Consider the following 20225-nt stretch of genomic DNA (forward strand, 5'->3'; position numbering starts at 1 on the left):
AGACTTCAGACCCTTCAGGAAGTGCAAAATAGCAATATCTACAAATCTGTCCCTATTTTTTGTGCCCCCCCCCCCCCCCCCCATTATTGTACAATCCCTCCAGATTTTTGCTTTAAGAGGTTGAAAGGTATGGCAAATCTGTCAACCGCTTAGCTTAAGAAATCTGGACAAAGTTTAACACGATAATTTGTTTCAGCACGCATTTTTTCTGAAGGATATGAAGTCTGAAACTCAAATGCACGTCATTATCTTGAATGATTAGCGAGAAAACAGGTGGACAGTTGAGATATATAGTATCCGTACCCCTGTTGACGCCGAGTTGACTACAATGAAAATTACTACGTAGTGGGGAAAAAAGATGAACATATTGTAAAGCATTTAAAAAAAGAGCAGCTGAACATGCAAAGTAGCAGCTACAAGTAAATTAAGAGGTAAAACAAGAACAAAATGGAACTTTGCAGGTGAGTCGTTACAGGAAAATCCTAAAAAGAATAGAAGGCCTAACTGAACACTCTCAAAGAATGTAGAAAATCGTTTCACAAAGCCTGCAATCATTAATTACAACAAAAGGCTTTAGTGTTAAAATGTACGCAATACGTAATGCGTAGTCAGAAATACGCCGTGCACGCCATGGCGTATGTTTTGTGAATTTATTTCACATTATTTAATATTAATATTCTTAGTTATGCAAACAGTATACATTTATAGCAAGTTAAAAACTTAATGCACGATTCGTATTAAATCACACTACACACCAGAACTCCACATTTCCCTGTCCCTCCATTTGGTTCCCTAGCTTAGAATCGCGCGCATGAGAAGGCCATACAGAATAAGAACAATTAGTGCGAGCGACTTTCAGTGGGCTCCATCACAGTTTCTCTGTCGCGATTGGTTGTCACCTTGGAAAGGGGCGTTACTTACTAGCCGCTGGCTATGTGGGGCTTCGTTTTTTCTTTTACACATTCGCTAGAGGATGCTGGGAGGATTGTTATTGTGATCTGTACAGCGAAGTTATATAGAGGAAGATAGAAACCTGCAGTTGTGTTTTGGTTTCAGTAACTTCAGGGTGAATTTAATTAAAAAAAATCAAAAGTAGTATTAAAAGACTGTGTGTGTGAGTCACAGGTAGGTGTTTCTTGAGTGTTGGTTAATTTATTTTTTTTATTGCCGAAGAGTTGTGTTCTACTTTTTTATTAATACTTAGATTTGCATATTTTCTCTTTCCTTTTTAGCAGCTGTTAAATATGAGTATTGAAATAGGTGTGTGGGTTAAAACGTGTACTGGTTGTTGCCCCTCCCTATACGAAATTCTCCATTGCATTACCCCCCAAGCCCCCTATTTGGAGCCTTTGCATTGTGTCTCACAACAAGCTATGTAGACTGCTTGCATGGTTCAGTGCAATTTATAATTTTGAAGTGCATAACTCTCAATCCCTTAGCGCAAGAATTGTGGGCAAAGCTTGACATAATGGGAAGGGAAGGACCCCACAATAGAGACAGATATGAAATATTGCTCTTATAAATTTATAAAGTTGCTGGAATAACATGATTTTTGTTAGCATGCATTTTCTGAAGAATTTGAAGTCTGAAACTCAAATTTATGTTATGTAGTCACTTCAATACTCAGATCATCCTAGTAATATGTCGAAAAATCACATTTTATGAGGAACAGACCAAAAGTACGAGGCAAAAATCTGAACAGTTGGGAGGCATGATAAAGTGGAGTTTGGGATGGAGGGCTTGCTTGTTTAATTAGGGCTGCCACCTTTTAAATGCCCAAAGTGGGACATTTTTTTAGAAATATGAGCTTTTTGAGGGCAAACCATACCCACTGTTGCTTATGCTGTTTCATATAACATTTAGGTCTTTCAGTTACAAAATAGGTTATTGTGTTCATTGAGTTCCCCTGGTAAGGTTTAACCACAAAATAATTGTTTTATGCAATTATTAAAGAAAGCTAAGGAAATGCTTTTGTCAGAAATGTCTGAGGACTTGTGTCATTTTTTATATTTCCCTCTGCAGGACATGCTACCAAAATAGGGACTGTCCAGCGCAAAGAGGAACAGGTGGTAACCTTATGTTTAATGTGTACACATGATGCAGCCAAGCTGCATTTTGCTTGCAGTTTGTTCTTCCTTGCATTCTTTTTTTTTTCATTAAGTCTAGAGAAGTAATACTTTAGCAAATTCAGCCCCCCTCAAAGGGTAAAGGGAAAAGAGAGTTGATAAATACTGAACGTGACCGTGAGCATAGTGTTTGTCCAGTCTCAAAAAGCAGCTGATGCATTTGTTCTTGATTGTTTTAACTTCTTTGTTCAAGAGTCAAGGACAAAGCCAACAATAATTGTTGGGTTGGCTAGGGGGCACCCAAAATCTGGGACAATTGTTGTATTGCTGTAATTCATTTAAAAGGTTAATAGAACATCATGTTTTTCCAAAAGTATGCATTTTCTAAATAGTATAAAGTAAATTAGGGATGGTCTGCATACTCAGGTGCACATGAGGGGTATGAATTGGCTGTGTGTGACTAGGTTAACCTGCAGCATTTGCATTAATAATTACTTGATCAAACCTGCGCCTTGTTATATGGCCACAGTTGACAGTTTTACATGTCCTTTCATTCACTGTTGCTTGAACATTACAGAAATGCAAATGACACCCCCAACACACACACAGCAGCAGTAAGAAGTAGGTTTTTATATAAAAGATGCCTGTGCTGAGGGGGAAGGTTACTGCCACACAGTTAACACACTTCAATACCCCACACATTATGAATAAAATATTAGCTTTACCGATAAATGCAAATACAGTTAAAAGGTGCTGCTTTCCCCCCATTATAGTAAATACAGTGCTATTGGTAAAAATGTAGTTCTATCTGAAAGAAACTTTGCATTGTAGTTTCATGGAAGTTGTGGCATGGTTTTGGTGACTGACATGCTTGAATATCTTCCCCAAACCACAGATGCAGACATGTACAGCATAGTTATATTGACACAATTCTGAACAGCAGCAACTGAAATTCTTATTATTTCAAATAATAAGTAGTATAAAAATGAAACAGTACTTCAGATGACATAATGTACCCAGTACAGACAGTTAATGAAATAAAAGAATGCCCAGAAGTCAAGAAATCAGGAATATGCACAGTCACCACAAGAGGTACTAAGATCATTAATCAAGGTCTGTGAGTGCCAATGAGTAGTTATGGAGGATGCCATGTAGCGGGTAAGGGGTTGTCCCCTTAACCCCCCCCAACAAGAACTCTTTATAAAGGTAGATTTTTAGTAATACCAATACAAAACAACTTTATTGTAGCGGGGGAGGTAAGGAGCAGCAGACTCTCTTATTTATTAATGTCACCTTTTAGTTATTGTTATAAATGTGTTTATGTAAGATGTAATATAGCATATGAAGAGGTTTGCCAGTCATTTACCCTCCCTGTAGTTATGCAATTAGTAATCATTATTAAAAAATCAACCTTATTAGAAATTAGCAGGCACCTTTCCATAAGAAGTTGGTGTCAACTGTTTTTGATTTCTGAGCTCAAAATTTTGTTCTGTGCCTCTTAAAATCATTGAATAATTAATATAGTTACAAATATCTATTAGTTCCTAAAGTACGTGCTAATTGAAGTTTTATTTTGCTCTGTGCCTCCTTAAATCAATTAATTTCTTAGCAAAGTTGGTTAATTACGATCAAGAATTTACATTTATAAAAATTGTTCATTCCATGAAAAGAATGCATGCTAATTAAAGTCTGTTTTTGTATATAATTAGTGTCTAATTGTAAAATAATTGGCCCTATTAGGACAACTACCTAAACAAAGAAAGACTAAAAGTGCATCCTCCAACCTGCAGTCTGTGTAAGATGAACTGTCTATAGTAGAATAGCTGTAACTCTTACATCTAATATAATACAGTTGTATGAACATTTCGTAAGTTCATAGGTTTTAGGTTCATAGGTTAGTACTAGGCTAATTGCCCTTGCGAGCCATTTTAAGCCTAGCTAATTATCCCTTGTCAGACTCGAACCCCGCACCTTGTGCTTGTAAGGCAAACACCTTAATGATTAGGCCACCCCCCCCAAGTAACCATGGACACTATGTGTATGGTTTTAAGCAGTCTTCCTGTTTTGTATTTTCTTGATCTGTATTGAGGGAGAAAATTGTCAATGGTATGTATATTTCTTATTATAATGTCTTAATTGTGTAGATGCAGATAGTGAAGTCCAGTTATTAGGAAAGTGATGTTGGGGAAAACTGTTAAAATGTATGTGTAATGGTATATATGAATGATACGATGGAGAGCATGATTTTGTATTAAAGTCAGTGATATATCTTGGTAAGTCTTTAGATATCAAGAAATAGTCTATCCTTGACCAAGTTTTATAACATAAGTATAAGTAAATCTTTTTGATTGTGTAGGACCAAATCTGACCAGATCAAAAGATCATAGTCTGTAGATCTGAAATGGTTTGAAATGTACTAATGTTCTTGTTTTATGCATGGCTTTGATCAGTCTTGTATGATGTCAACCACTGCATTATAGTCCCCACTTAGAATGTAATCATGCTCTTTAAAATTAGTCTTAAGATTGAATGTCTAGATATTAAATTCTGTTTGCTTAGTACATGATGTGTATTGAGTTAATAAAAGTAGAGGTCTGTTTAGTGTTTTTTGTCCTAAAATAGCACTACATCTCATTTTATATCATAATCTGAATCTGGAATATTGTATATAAAAGATTGCTCAATTAAAATTGCCACACCACATTGTTACTGGTGTTTTCAGCAAAATCTAAATATTTTAGCCATTCCTTATTAAGGTTTGTCTATTGAGTTTTTCATGCAAATATAATATTTGCAGCAAATTTCTAAAACAGATGAAAGAAGAGTTTTTTTTTCTCTTGTTTTTATGTTGGATTCCCTTTGAATTCCAATCTATGATTGTTAACATAAAATTACAACATAACAATGGGTGTTAGTCTGTAAATAAATTGGAGGTGTTACGAGGTATAAAAACGATAAACAGTTGATAACATAGTAACTGGGTGTTTTTAAACAGAGATTATCGAAAAACTGCAGAGAGCAAATCTTTTCATCCCACCAAAGAGACATTTTAAAGTAAGAAAGGGTCAACCAGATGGTTAGTAAAACTATTAAGCTAAACATTATTATGACATTTCACAAGATATAGAGAACTGTTCTAAAAATCATTTGAGAGAAGAAGAAAAATCTGAAGTTATTTGCAAAAAATATAACCTTGATAACGCTCAAGAATCTCCTAAATATTGTTAGGGAGTAGCAAAAACTAGTTATTACTGTTTAATAACATCTGTCCTAAATCAAAAATAAATAATCCTTGGTAATAGTAAGCACAAGGCTAGTTGTGTTTATTAAGAGTAAAACTTGATGCATAAAATGAGGAAAATATTGAATTACCAAAGTAATTAAGAAAGTGAAGAATTACTTTATATATATATATATTTATTTATTATGTTGTGTTTGTTCACCGGGATAGTCTATCTGGGCGGAAAGCTACCCATTTTCAGTGGAGACTGAGGCGAAGAGCCCCAAAAAAATTCCAGCGTTGCATAAGAACATAGTAAACATAGGTATACAAGTAATCAACAAGTGTACAACATTTTTAAGAGAGTAGAATTTTGGAAAAAACTTGGTAGAAGGAGAGAAAAGGAGTAAATGGAGGATCAGTATTAAGAGTTTTAAGAAAATGTTTTGGATAGGTAGGAGGAAGAAGGGGGAGAGAGAGGACAAGGAGGAGATTTTGGACCAATAACTAAGGATGTAGTGCTTTGAAAGAATAGTAGATTGTAAAGGGCAGGACATTTATATTCAACTGTTGCAGTTTTGTGATCATAAAATTTAAAAGCCATTGTAGAAGTTATTTAATGTATACTATTCAGTTTTGAAGCATGTTGTGGCTTTTACACAAAGAAAATATGCTATTGCTTGATCTTGTTTAGACAACATTAAGTAATTTTGATTGATATTAAGTAAGGCATTGAATATGTTGCCCAGACTAAAATAAGTCCAGAATTAACTTCTTTTTTTTTTCCTCAGTTTTTATTGAAAATTTTAACAAAACATTAATATATGATAGAAATATTATAAAACAAGTATACATATCTAAAAAAAATAATAAACAACAAAAATAACTATTTACAATGGTGTCTACTATAAAACAAAGCTTTTTAAAGAGAAAAAGAAATGTGATGAGTAGTTGTTAAAGTTTGTTTATCCAGCAGTTCTTTGAATTTCAACCATATATTATATGAAGAGGTGATTCTAGATGTTCCTGTCTTGATCGTGATCATTTCAAGATGGCAAACTCAGTTGCTAAGTGTACAAATTCCTTCATAGTAGGAGTCGTCTGATTCTTCCAGTTATTGGTGATGACGTTTCTTGCTAATGTTAAGATACTCCATAAAAGAGGGTATTTTATTTTTGTGACACAAGTTGGGAATAGGTGTGTTAAAAAAAGGATTTGGTCGGCATAAATTAATCATAAAAAAACAGACTGTAAGAGAGAAGTCATATTATCCCAATATGTAATTGCAAAGCATATGCTGCCAGTCAGCTTTAACATTAGTTTACATCTCCAGTATCATGTGTTTTCATTATACATCAATTCAACATTATGTGGTGTGATAAAGGTTCTGTGTAAGACTTTCCGAGAGAATGTCCTCCACTTATTGATGAAGTAGTTTGTTTTGAAGATTGGAGTATTATTTTTTATCATCTTCACTTTGGGAGTTAACAAATGTAAAATAATCCCAATCGCTGTCTCTGTGACATACTGCTGATTTCTTGAGTACCTTGTATGTTTTAGATAGAAGTCCCTTTCCAGTTTATATTCTGTTGCTTTAGAATAATGAATAAAATCAGTAAATCTGAGAAAGAATTTCTAACTGTTGGTTGCATTAAACTGGTTTGTTTTGTTTTCTGTAAAATAGTCTTTTATTAACCAATGACATTTATTAGTAGCTGTTTTAGTATGATATGATTTTGTTAAATTATTGGATTTACACTGAATACCTCCCTGAATATCTTTCCTTTTGCATTATAGTTGTTATTTAACCAAGAAATTATTATCTTAACAATTGAGGATAAGGAATATAATTCTAAAGCTGGAAGACCAGTACCACCCGAGGTCCAATCTCTAATGTGATGATTTAAAGCCAATCTAGGCTTATTAGGAAATTGTAAAAATCTCAGAAACAATTGAGGATAAGGAATATAATTCTAAAACTGGAAGACCAATACCATATAGTTAAGGGTTGCAAAGCTGGAAGACCAGTACCACCCGAGGTCCAATCTCTAATGTGATGATTTAAAGCCAATCTAGGCTTATTAGGAAATTGTAAAAATCTCAGAAACAATTGAGGATAAGGAATATAATTCTAAAGCTGGAAGACCAATACCATATAGTTAAGGGTTGCTGTATCTTTAATATTATCAAACAATATTATTCCTAAGTAAGGGATTTTACAATATTTCACAATGTAGTTATGTAATTACTTATCTATGTTATTCATATTATAATTAACAGATAGTATTTTAGTCTTATTCTCATTAAAACTGAGTCCCAATTTCTTCTGGAATTTTCTGTTGCTTGGAATATGCAATAAGAGAAGAATTGAAATCAGTCAAAGTTAATAGGATGTCATCTGCAAATAATTGTCTTTTGGGGATTAAGTCAATATTTATTAGTATGCCTTTGATGTTTTTATTTGATCTTATATAATTTGCAAAAGGTTCCATAACTAGAATCAAAAGGCAGTGAGGACAACGGACAATCCTGTTAAGTACCTTTAGTAATCATGATTGATTGGGAAATATATGAGCCTATCTTAATGTATGCAAAGGGATTTTCATAGAGAAGTTTGATTAATTATAAGAAATTGTTTGAAAAATTACATTCCTCTACTAATAGTAAGTGCTCCCACTTAACTGAATCGGATGCACTATTGATATCCACACTAACCAAAGTTATTTTTTTGAATTATTAGTAAAGTCAAAGTTCGTTCTTTTTTGAATTATTAGTAAAATCAATTATTAATAGTATTCCCTTGATTTTATCATAGGTGTTCCTGTTCATTATAAACCCAGTCTGATAATTGTTTATCAACACTGGAATTCTAGAGTGATAGTTGAATTATTAGTAAAATAAACTATTAATAGTATTCCCTTGATTTTATCATACGTGTTCCTGTTCATTATAAACCCAGTCTGATAATTGTTTATCAACATTGGAATTCTAGAGGGATAGATTGCCATGATTTTTTTATTATCTACATTTAATAACAAAATTGGTCTAGATGAAGAACATTGTGTTGAGTCCTTGTCAGGTTTTAAAATTGAGGATATTAAGGTGTGTTTCCAGAATGGTGGTCCCTGTGTGATTGTTGACCTTTATTGGGTTTTAATTTATTAATTTGAATTTTGAGTTCAGACATTGATATAGGCTTGTAAGTTATTTTTATTTGATCATCTGACAATCTATTTTCGGTAGATTTTTTTAATAAATGTTTTAATTAGATCTTGTGTATCCATTGTTGGTTTGTGTTGATTAATCCTATTCTGGATGTTTTCGGGTCTCATTTTAATATCTTCTATTTCAGTAACATTGTTTTTACTACTAGAAAAGTATAATTCTTTGATGCAATTAGATTTAATCATTTTTGTTCTTGTAGCCAATTTATACATTGATTTAGGATTTATGGAATAATTAGTTAGTTTAATCTTTTCTAATTTTATCATAATTTTGTGTTGTAAAATATCTAAATATTTCCTGTTTAAGCTGTTTGTTTCTTCTATTAAGTTATTTCCTTTTTGACTATCTAGTTTTAAATGTATACATTTTCTCCTTTAAATCTATCAATTCTTTGTCTCATTGTTTATTTTTGTGTATACCAACTTGTAATTTTGCCAAAAAGATAAATTTTTAAAGAGAAACAGCAACCAGCTAGGGAACAATATAAACTTTAATGAGGAGCACTTTTGTCTTGAATATAACAAAAAGACTTCCACAGAACCCATATAAATTAAAATGGTTAGCACTTTAAATACCTCCTCTCAGCCAATCACATGTTCTGCTAGAACCAGTAAAAAAATTGATACCAAATTAATCCAGGATTAGAATTAATTTGGTATCATCTTTTTTCTTAGTTCTAGCAGAATATATGATTTTCTGAGAGGGGTATTTAAATGGTAACTGTTTTAATGTATATGGGTTCTATGGATGTCTTTTTGTTATATTCAAGACAAAAGAGCTCACTTTGGTTATTAAAGTTTATATTTTTCCCTGGCTGGTCTCATTTTTTTTTTTAGTTATTTGTTTTTGTGTTGGTTCTTAGTATGTTTTTAAAGAGTCCCATACAAAAATCTCTGAGGTGTTAGGTGTATGATTAATTTCAATAAAAGTTTGAATTTCTTTTTTAAAGTCTTTTATACTGGTTATATATGCAGGAATTCTTTCAATTGGGTTGCTATTACTGGAATTCAATATAATTTCAAATATTGTCACGTTATGATCCAACAGTAGACAAGAAACTACTTTAACGTTATTTATCCTACTAGTGATCTCATCTGAAACATATATTATATCTGTGATTGTGTCCCATGCCTGTGAGAGATGTGTAAAAATGAGTGAGTCTGATACTGAAAACTCATTTGTATCTCTCATGCTATACAGATCGGTGAACTGCATCAAAGCTTTGACTGAGGCAGGTTTCTTCCTTTTACAGCTAGTGTTGGTATACTTGTCGGATAAAATACAATTAAAGTCACCTGCAAAAATAATGTTTCTTTGATGTTCTTATTTCTCCCAACTGTTTTATCCAAGAGACATTAATAATAGTGTGTAGTTTCCTTTGAATCTCTGTAGTCCCTGAACAAAACATGCCTTTTTCATCTCTAAATGCATTTAGGATTTTAGATAGATGCAAAGAATTTTTCCATAAAGTTGGCCATGCTACTGAAATAGGAAAAAATAAATATTGAGTATAATACCCTCATACATTTTTAAGTAATGAAAAACGGTTATATCCAGTGACCTGCTTACTCATAGATATAACATAATTGAGATTAACTGTAAACTTTCTTTCAAAAATAGTGGACACCAAAAAAATTTCTCAATTGTAAACTACTATATATGCACTTTTCTCTCCTGCCCCCCCCCTGGAGTTTAAAACTCCTGGTTTGAACAGCAATCCTATTCAGGCACTACTGCCTTCCCACAAATAAGTATCTTGTATCACTCTACTACTTCTAAAGTTATGATATATGAAATGTCTAACTTCTATTTAACAAAATTAAAAGGAGTTAGTAAATACACAATGTTCAGGTTATAAACAGTCATTTGCTTGCTATAAAACTTATAAACTGTAAAGTATAGCAGATCTTATAGTCATTTGGTTCTGTTACATTTATAAGCGCTTGTGTAGTATTATAATCCAGTCATTTATTTTGTTCTGAGAAAAGAGAGAGTAACATGTATAAACGACGATACATGTAACATTGTTTATACCAGTCATGTTATATTACTAATATGCTATTATACATTATTGATAATGTGACTGAGTAACTGTTTAAAGTCCATTCTGACTGCAAGACTGTACATGCTTGGATATTATGACAGATACGTATGATATTTCAAAGAACAAATAAACTTCTCTAAAAAAAATCTTTGTGAGGATTTGCATATACAAATATCTTTCAAGATGTGTCTCTTCTGTAAATAGGATATCATATTCACTAGAACATACTGTGAGATAAAAAATGGTAGAAGAGTAACTGTGATGTCTAAAATAACTAATATATTTCCAGAATTATATTTGTACTGAGGGATAACATATGCTTGGCAACATACCCACTACACTCTTTTTAAGAGACGCACATTCCCGGCTTATCAAAAGGACTGTATAATTTTGTCTGACTTTGTGGAAAACCTGCTATTACTTTCATATTAGTCCCACCTTTAATATACGTCAGACTTTCAGTTAAGTTTCAGAGCATGAGCTTCTAATATTGCCATGTATTTGAGCTCCTGCTCAAAAGTACATCCAAACAGAAACCAACACATATCATCACCACAGTCATTGTCATAAACATGTACATAATCTATTGTACACATGTGCACAATTCAACCAAGCAAGAGGCTGACATCAACAGACATAAACAAGATCATCCTCACTTCTTTAAATTAATAGAACAGAATGTAAATTAATATAATATCTTCTTAGGATAAAAGTTGAATTGAAGAAATGAATTCTATTTTGTGTATGGTGCCACAGTACTATAAAATGTATTTATATAAAGAGAGAAGTAGAGGTTTTACAAGTGTTAAAATAGTAATTTTGAGGTAAATGTGACAGAGTACATGTTAATTAACACATTCTACTGTTGTGCACTGAATGTGTGTGTTAAATCAAGTGTAAAACAACATTTTATCCAGCATTTCTTACACACGCACAAGAACTCTGTATAAATTGTCTCCTGAGAGAAAAATACAGGAAAGAAAGAGGGAACTACCACTGTCAGTAAACAACTTTCATTCATATTACACTGAGAAAGAAGGCTGTATTGGGGGGGGGGCACTTTTTCTGAGCTCTATAAAATTAATATAATAGAAAAGAATTAGACTAATATGTATACTTAAATGTTATAAAATCTAGTTACTAATAGTCTAAACTTTAACTTTACAAAATATTCATGTCAAATTGTTTGAGACTAAACTTGAAGGAAAACGAGAAGCTCCAAGTCTTCACAATCTGATGCTGCACTGAGGAAAGAACTGCAGCTGGTGTCTTCCACTCTACAGTCACTGCCACTGAAGCTGCATGACTTCCAACAAAATCTGGAGAAATAAGTGAGAATAGTTCTAAAATAGAAGTTTTAGAGACCTTTTTCAGCAGCATCATAATAAAATAATGTACATGGAGACAGCCATAGCCGACCTAGATGGAAGTTTAAAGGAGAATGAACTGCACACAGACTTTCTTCTAAAGCAAAATAAATGACTAATGAATAAAATTGATGACCTTGAAAGTCGGGAGAGAAGGTGCAGTTTCCAAATTTTCAGAGTACCAGAGAAGGTAGAAGGTGAGAACATGATTCTGTTGTTGAATAATTGGATTCCAAAAATTTTAGACTTACAAGAGGGACTCTTGTTTGGTTTAGAAAGAGCTCACAGGGCAACTGGTAAGCCAGTACCCACATCCTCCACAGCAATACTGAGATCTATTGTTGTAAAATTCCTTTTTTTACTTTGATAAGGAACTAGTATTAAAAACAGCTTGTAGGAAAAAGCCTCATTAAAATGTAACTAATACCCCATCAGATTTGACAATGGCTACTCTGCGAGAATTCTAGAAATTAGGAAGAAATGTTGGCCACTGGTCAAACCTCTGAAGCAAAACAACATTAGAGTCCAAATGAAACAAAACAACATTAGAGCCTAAATATTGTATCCGAAAAAAGTAAAACTGCACCTCTCTTCTGGTACAAGAACCTTTAACAATGCCTTTATAACAAACAGTAATCTTACAACCATCCCAGAGGATATGAACTTATTCCCTATCTTCTTTTAAAGAGAATATATGAGAAAAATACATGGAATGAAGTCAATAAAAACTGAGATGTCAGCTACCACAGCAAATTCATCTCTCAAAGAATCAACTAAATCCTTTTTTTTTTTTTGGTTAGTGATTAGTGTTTCATGTTTACTGCACTATTATGGTAATGAATGCTTTTTAAATATTTAACACACAGAGCAAATAGTTAACTTACAGCAGTAATATTAAGGAATTTTTTAAAAAAAGTTTAATCTCGTTGTATATTGAGATTTTCTCATTTATAGCCCCCCCCCCCCCAAAAAAAAAAAGAAACTGAGTTGATTTCTAGGTAAGGCACTGTTAGTAAATCTAATGTGTGCAGCTGCTTCTTTAAGTGAGTTGAGGGGAGGGCTCCATGTTGCATACATGTATAAATCTTTATTAAAATACTAATCCAGTTTGTTTAGCCAACTACATAATATAAAGTATCACAATAACTTAATTATATTAGATTTGTTTTTTTTTGTTTTATTTAACCTTACATGCTCAATTTAATCTTTTATTAATGTTAGAGTATCTGTTAGAGCGTGTAAAACTGGGAAACAGCCGCGAGTAAATGTGGCACCATTTTTTAGCTTTATGTTTCCATTTTTTACCTCACTGAGCTGTTTTTTTACTCAAAGAATGTTTAAATTCGAAGTGAGGTGAAGATTTTTCTTACGTCGGAATGACCCTCGCGCCGTTTTTAAACTGCTCTGTCTTTTCTAAGGCTTCTGGAAGCTGTTGGTCCATTCTGCTATGTTGCACCCTACAGGAAGTGTAAGGAACAATATTGGAGATGCACCCTTAGTTTCAAACTTCCTAAGTAAAGCTGAAAACACTCGCACTACTACATTTAAGTAAGTTAGATTCTTTTATTTATATAAAAAGTTACTAAATAAAGATTAATGTTTAGAAATTGGAAACTAACTGTTTAATATGATTACTAATTTAAATTAAAGCTGACAGAGACAAGTGTAAGCCTAAATCAGTCCAGACTTAGAAACATAAATATACACACAATTTAAAGTCTCTAATGGTGTTTCCTGATTATGTAATACTTGAAGGCAGCAAACTGTGCAAACTTTTGAGAACATCTTATTATAATGTTATGCTCAAGCTTCGGTGCCAAGGAAGTTCTATTAGACTGAAGAAAAGTACAGAGTATTTGTACAGCGAAGCTGGTTAACGGCTTTTTCATATTGCTGTATAAGGCTAGAGGGTTTATACAGGTGTTAATTAATAACATTTTTTGACAAGAAGGTGTTGTAGCTCTGCTAATTGTAGACATTAAGGCAGTTACATTAAAAAAAAATGACATGCTTCATTACTATGGGAACAAGAACATGTGCGAGACGGTCCTGGATGGCACTCTGAAACAGTACTTCTCAGAACTTTTGCTGACATCTGTTAAGGTGAATAGCATACAGTTAAATATGATTATGATACTGAAGATAGCTGCACTAAGCAGCTCTCCGGTCCAGTCTAGTCAGCAGATTTTGGCTATATGGAAGCTTTTATAAATGTAAGAATCTTGAGGAAGAAAAACTCCTCTAAGAATCGTCTGTTTTTTATAAGGTGAATAAAGGGCATAAACAACTAGATTTAAGATAGGTTAAAATACATGAGTTGATATTTAAAGTCACTGGTGGTAAACTTAACAACTGCAAGAATTGGCGGTAAATTTAAAAACTGCAAGCATTGTTACATCAATACAACCTAGTTTACAAGTTTCTTTTCCTTAATAAGCATATAACTTGCATCTCTATTACAAAGTCTGTTGGGATTCCACTGTTAAATGTAAAATGTCTAATAGGGCTACACTTCAACTGAGATTGTTTAGAAAGTAAGAACAAGTTAAGACCTTGCAAAAGTAAACAAAATAATAAATAGGTGCAGGATGAATAGTTATAACACATAATAAATTATTTGCATCTACATAGAAGATGCATTATTATAGCACATAATAAATTATTTGCATCTACATAGAAGATGAATGGTTATAACACATAATAAATTATTTGCATCTACATAGAAGATGAATGGTTATAACACATAAATTATTTGCATCTACATAGAAGATGAGTGGTTATAACACATAATAAATTATTTGCATCTACATAGAAGATGAATGGTTATAACACATAATACATTATTTGCATCTACATAGAAGATGAAACAGAGGTGTAATGTAAAGAAATCTGTTTTAATAATATAGAAAATGTAATAATCATCACTGACTCGTACTTAACAATGCTTAGTAGTTATATGACGCTGCATTATTATTATTGTATAGTTGCCACATGTTCCCTTTATTGATTTGGTTATTCACTAATTCTTGCTACAAATAATATAGATAACAATGTTTTTTTAATCCTATAAAAATAAATGCAGTCCAACATCACCTATTCATCTTAACATAATGTACTTTAATGTATTTCACTGAGGTAATTGTGAAGCCCCTTAATGTTAAGAGAAATCTTTGGGAGCTTTTACTCTTACATTCAGCTTTTACTTGATTAGAACAATATAGATGAACAAAAGATTAAAGTTTTGATGAATAACTATGCAATCACTTATGCATTTTTTGTATACACATTACACTGTCTCAAAGGTTTTTACACAAGCTGTTTGTTAACTAGCATGATTTTAAATGCAAAATGAGAGCCTTACACTTGGACTGACATACACTAAGTAGATGTAAATGTCTGAGGCAGACTATAGGCTCCTTTGATGTCCATTACTGTTGTTCTCGATACTTTCTAATACATGTGCACAAATGTTTTGAAACAAATTTCATAAAAGGGGAGCCCAACTTCCTTTTTACCTGTTCATTTTTGGATAACATAATTAAAATATTAATTCTTATTGACTCTAGGTAATAGAGAGATTTTGTACTTGTTTTAAACTCATTTGATCTCTTGTAGTAATTGGACCTCAACATCCAGTAATTTGGGATGCTAATATCTATCCCATTCTCCTTTTTCCTCACTAAACTTTAATTACTTAGTGGAAACTGTTCACTCAACTGTATGTTCACAGCACAAGTCTCTTTATTAGTACACTTTCATGATGGTTTGGAAAAGCAGTTTGATTTTATCTCATCTTTCAAACTGGGATTTTTTTTAATCCCATGTATGTGTTGAGGAAATACACTATTTGTTGTTTCTTTCTGCACTCAGGCCTGATTATAATATACTTCACATCATATTTACAGTCACGATTCTTGCAAACATGTCACTGAATGCTCCGAAGTAATGAAGTCAATTATTACTGACCATTGGATAAACTACTCCTATAACTCACCATGTCTTTGTCTTTAGCCTCACTTAATATAAATGGCATCAATAATTCAAAGAAGAGGTCAGACTTTTTTTAAGATACCTTAAGTAGTATTTCTACAGGAAACCCATTTTAAAAATACAGAGAAGGATGTTTGGAAACCAAACACTTATTAGCGTGTCATTTAAGTGTAAAAGGAGAGGAGTGATGATCCTATGGAAGAATATTATTGTCTGCCCTCAAATATTATACAGGCATGAAGACCCCAAGGGACTACTAGCTGTCACTATCCTAAAATTCAGTTGTAGAATTTGGACGCTTGCTAACCTTTATTTGTTCCCAGGATTGTGTGCTTCAACTGCCAAACAACATCTCAATTTTATTGATAGTATATCAAAAAGGAATGTTATTCTAAGGGATGATTTTAACTGCTTATTAGGTAATTCTAATGCAACTAGTTTCCCAGTTAGACTACCATTCACTGCTAAAAAATTTTCATAAACTGTATGATGCATATAACTCTAAAAATAATAAGTCACTCTGTTATACACACACACTGATCATAGATTTAAAACTCAAACCAGAATAGATAAAGTTTTTATCTCCAATGATTGAGGCTTGCATCCTTTACTATTCTTCCTTGTCCTTTATCAGACCATGATTGTCTTGTGTTAGATATACAAATAGACTTCACAAAACTAAATACTATTACTAGAATTCCTGCCTTTTTTACCAAACTAAAAGACTTCAAACCATGGTTATCAGAATTAAGCTACTTCTTAGAAACAAATAAACCTGAAACAAACATTATTTTGGTTTGGGATGCTCTAGAAGAATATATTTATGGTAAAACTATAGTCTGGTATAAGAAAAAACTTAAGGAATGAGAACTGGAACTACAGAACCTACAATCTCAATTAACCTCCTTGAGATCTAGATCATCACAATCAAACTCAAATAACAAAAAAGAAATAGATGCATTAAACAAGAAATATCTAGATGTTTTGGCACACAAAACAAATTTAGCATTAGAAAAAATGAAATTAAACTATCTTGCTGTTACTCCCAAACACATGCACAATTTCTAGAGCAAAATTACATTCCAAGGCAAATAAATTATTACATGAAGATACTAAGAAGACAGTTTCTGATATCAGAGATGTATTAGCCTTTAGGTATCATTTCACCAAACATCATACCTCTGATAATATAAACTACATCCCAAGAATTAATCACTTTAAATTTGAAGGCCATCCCAGAAAATCTTAGTACAAGTCTCGAGAAACAAATAACTCTAAATGAAATAAAAAATAAAATCAAAAACCTTAAACCTAATAAGGCTTCCAGCATAGATGGCACTATAATAGAGATTTATAAGCTTTTTCCAGATTCAGTTATATATTTACTTCATAACATAACACCTTGATGAAGTACAAACTAAAAATGTGATCCCTTTCTCTTGGAGATGCTCCTTGATTACCCCCTATTCTTAAATCCAACAAAGATCCAAAGCTAGGTAAATTGTATAGACCAATTTCTTTATTAAATAATGACCACAAAGTCTTTGTCTATATTTGTGGACAAAATATATTTGTCTGGGGATATTATGTTGTTGTGATTTCCCTTAGGGCCATATTGCCAGTTTGCTTTTGGTCATCATTCAGAAAGTCAAAAATATCCTTGATCGTTTTAGTGAGATCTCTGCGTTCTGAGCTTGTCAACAGTCAACAAATTAGGAAATTCTTGTGCCAGCTGTATGGCTCCAATCCAAAAGTTTTTCTCTAAAAGAAAAAAAGTGCCATGAGGTACTTTTAAGATTTCTTTCTAGATCTTCACAATCTGAGATCCAATTCTTAGATAATGCCATCCTTTTAGTGAAATCATTTAGGGTGTTACTTATTATAAGTTGATCAGAGATGTTTTCTGGTGCCACTTGCATAGTTTAGAGAGTAGCTTTTAAATTGTCAAGAAAACAATGTTCTGTTCTGGATCTTTTTCTTTTCTTCACTGCTGCCCCCCCTTATGGGACTTGCCTGTAACATCTTTCCCAAGAGTAGACAGATGAAATTGTTATTGTAATAGTTTGTGTCCATTGTCATATTCTGGAGACATTTTATGATTTTGCAATCAAATGTCTTAAATATGTTGGAGAGGAATACTAGTTTCTGTGTCTTCTTTTTCAGTTAAGGCCACGCGCACCAATACAGTAAAGAGCAGCTGCGGACTTCATCAATCACACACACGAGAAGCCAGACATTTGTGGGAAAGAAAGAAAGGGAAAAAACAGGTGAACTTCAGTCTGATCTAGAGGTAATACTTATATCTGTTCGGACCCAGTTAGGGGTAATTTAAGTTGAGTAAGATGTAGCTGTAGAGTCAAATGGAGGAAATGTAATTAATTTTGTTAGTTTGGTAGAGCTGAGCTACACTGAAAGGCTGCTTGTACAGTGACTGTTATCTTGACTGCCACGTCTGTACTGTATATAAAGGACGGGTCAAGCTTAATCTTCTTAAAAACGCATTCATTGGAGATGAAAGGGCTGCTTGTACAGTGACTGTTATCTTGACTGCCACTTCTGTACTGTATATAAAGGACGGGTGAAGCTTAATCTTCTTAAAAACGCATTCATTGGAGATTGAGCTTCCCCAGTCTAATAACCAGTGCCTTTTCCTAGCCCGTGGAAGGTAGTATAAAAAAGCTCTTCAGTGCTTCTGCTAGAAATTCATGTGCTCTGTCCAGCTCCCTTTCTGTATCCTTTTTGGGATTAGCTATTTTTATTTTTACTTTAGACAGGTACATTTTCTGTCACATCAGTAGACTCCTCATTTGGCACTTTTTCTGCTCTGAGAAGTCTTCGTAGATTGGTATAATTTCTCTTTTACTTTTTTTTTTTGCCAAAGAATGCTTCAAGTTGCCCCTTTTGGATAGCAAAGCCTTGTTGCCACCTGACAGGTCAATCTTATGAAGTGGTACATTTACAACAACTTAAGATCTCCTAACAAAGGTGAACCTCTACCATCTCAGAAGAGGATTTACCAAATACCACTCAGTCATTACCTGTAATAGGTCATAATCTGTTATTAGTGTCTGATGAGTCTGAAAACATTTTCTTGCAAGTATGCTCTATGGTTATATGAATCCTGTCCGTTCTTGATAAGGCATTAAAGCTGTTGGAATAAAATAGTGAACTGAGTGAGAGTGTTTTATCTGATAAAGCTAAGTGTGTAAGTCCTAATGGTACTGCTTTGTATTTGCAGTCTGTCTGTGATAAATACAGTGGCCTCCTGAAAAGCCATGATATTGTCCATAATGTTTGTAAAATCTTGTTAAAACCCGATGGTAAGGTAAACATTGAAAAAAAAAAACCTTAATTCCCAGATAACATCCCATAAATTTGTTTGGTACATCTGTCAGGATGTCATCTGCTGTTAGGGGAGCCGACTTATAACCGATAAGGCTACCCAACTTTTGTCTAGATTTTTGACTTGATAATACAAAACTTTAAGCTCAAAATTTCCGAGTGAATGTATTGTACTCTGTCAAGTCCAAATGCATTTTCTGCATGGCTTCTTTGTCCGATTTGTATTTTCGTGACACATTGCAGTATCCTTTTCCTTATACTGGGCTGTTTAACCCATTAGTGTTCCGTGAAATAATTTTCAAATTCAGGTTTACAATCATTACATCTCTGACGTGTTTTTGTTATGGACAGGGTCATCCATCCAAACTTTCCCAGAGCTGGTTATTGTGATATTTTATGCCATTTGCTGATGTTTTCTTTTGAGTTCACTCTTTCCTTGTACCAACAAAATTAAAATTATTTTTCACAGAAATAAAATTAGCAAACAACAGCAGTTAGCAACTGGTACTATGTACAATAATAAAAAGAAGCTATGTTTAAAATGTTCTCCCGTTGAGTGGGATATATCCCCGCACACTTCAGCAGTGCAGGTGCTGACCAGTCCGCTGCCTGCATTGGTATCCATTGATATCATTGCATTGGTCTACATGGAACCTCCCTCAGTCGGCCCTGGTCAAAAAACATCAAGCCCCTAGTATATGTAGACCTAGCAGTTACAGATGAAAAACAAGCATGATGAAATTTTAGAGTAAACCTTTAGAAACTGTAACTCAGTACTAAACACATCACCTTAGGGAGATGCAGCAGTGCATTAAACATATGTGATTCAGTGGTCTAAAAAACTGCAAATATCTGTTCCACCATTCAGCATGCTAACCAAGAATCAAAACAGTAGAGCAGGCAACCCATGCTGACAAGATGGTGATATACCAGGATAATGCAAGAAAAAAAAAACTTTACTCTGCCATCTT

The 20225-nt window shown here is 33.2% G+C and overlaps 1 protein-coding gene across 1 annotated transcript in view; it reads left to right on the forward strand.

Moving 5' to 3' along the window:
• The first annotated feature begins 988 nt into the window (after positions 1-988).
• LOC122814160 (52 kDa repressor of the inhibitor of the protein kinase-like) overlaps positions 989-20225 on the forward strand; it is a 34775-nt gene continuing 15538 nt past the window's right edge. Inside the window, exons 1-2 of the mRNA XM_044086773.1 lie at positions 989-1125; positions 18076-18202. The gene's annotated coding sequence lies outside the window, so the exon portion shown is untranslated. The remainder of the gene's footprint in view (positions 1126-18075; positions 18203-20225) is intronic.

This window comes from Protopterus annectens, chromosome 10.part0 (assembly GCF_019279795.1).
Source record: "Protopterus annectens isolate FY-2018-M chromosome 10.part0, PAN1.0, whole genome shotgun sequence".
NCBI classification, from domain to species: domain Eukaryota; kingdom Metazoa; phylum Chordata; order Ceratodontiformes; family Protopteridae; genus Protopterus; species Protopterus annectens.